Raw genomic sequence first — 360 nt, forward strand, 5'->3', positions numbered from 1 at the left:
ATACGAATAAATAGAAAAAGAAAGAAATAAGAAGATACTAGCTGACAAGTATAGATATATGATTGATTGTTTGTCTTTTATATCACACTCTTCAGTCTTTAATTGAAAATGCTGTTTCGACATTTGCATCCTGATTATATTTGTTGGAGCTGTTGTTTAGTACTTTGCGCTGAAAAAACTTTTTTAATCATTTTAATTTTTGATACATTTTTGGGTGTTGAACACAAATTCATTATTCATATTTGTCTATTTTCGTATGTCACAATTTTGAAGAAAAAAAAAATAATGCAAAAAATAAAGGCAAAAAAATGATGATTTTTAATAATTTTCATAACGTTCATAGAAAAGCATCGGGAATTT

Source organism: Atta colombica, unplaced genomic scaffold (genome assembly GCF_001594045.1).
Source record: "Atta colombica isolate Treedump-2 unplaced genomic scaffold, Acol1.0 scaffold120, whole genome shotgun sequence".
NCBI lineage: Eukaryota > Metazoa > Arthropoda > Insecta > Hymenoptera > Formicidae > Atta > Atta colombica.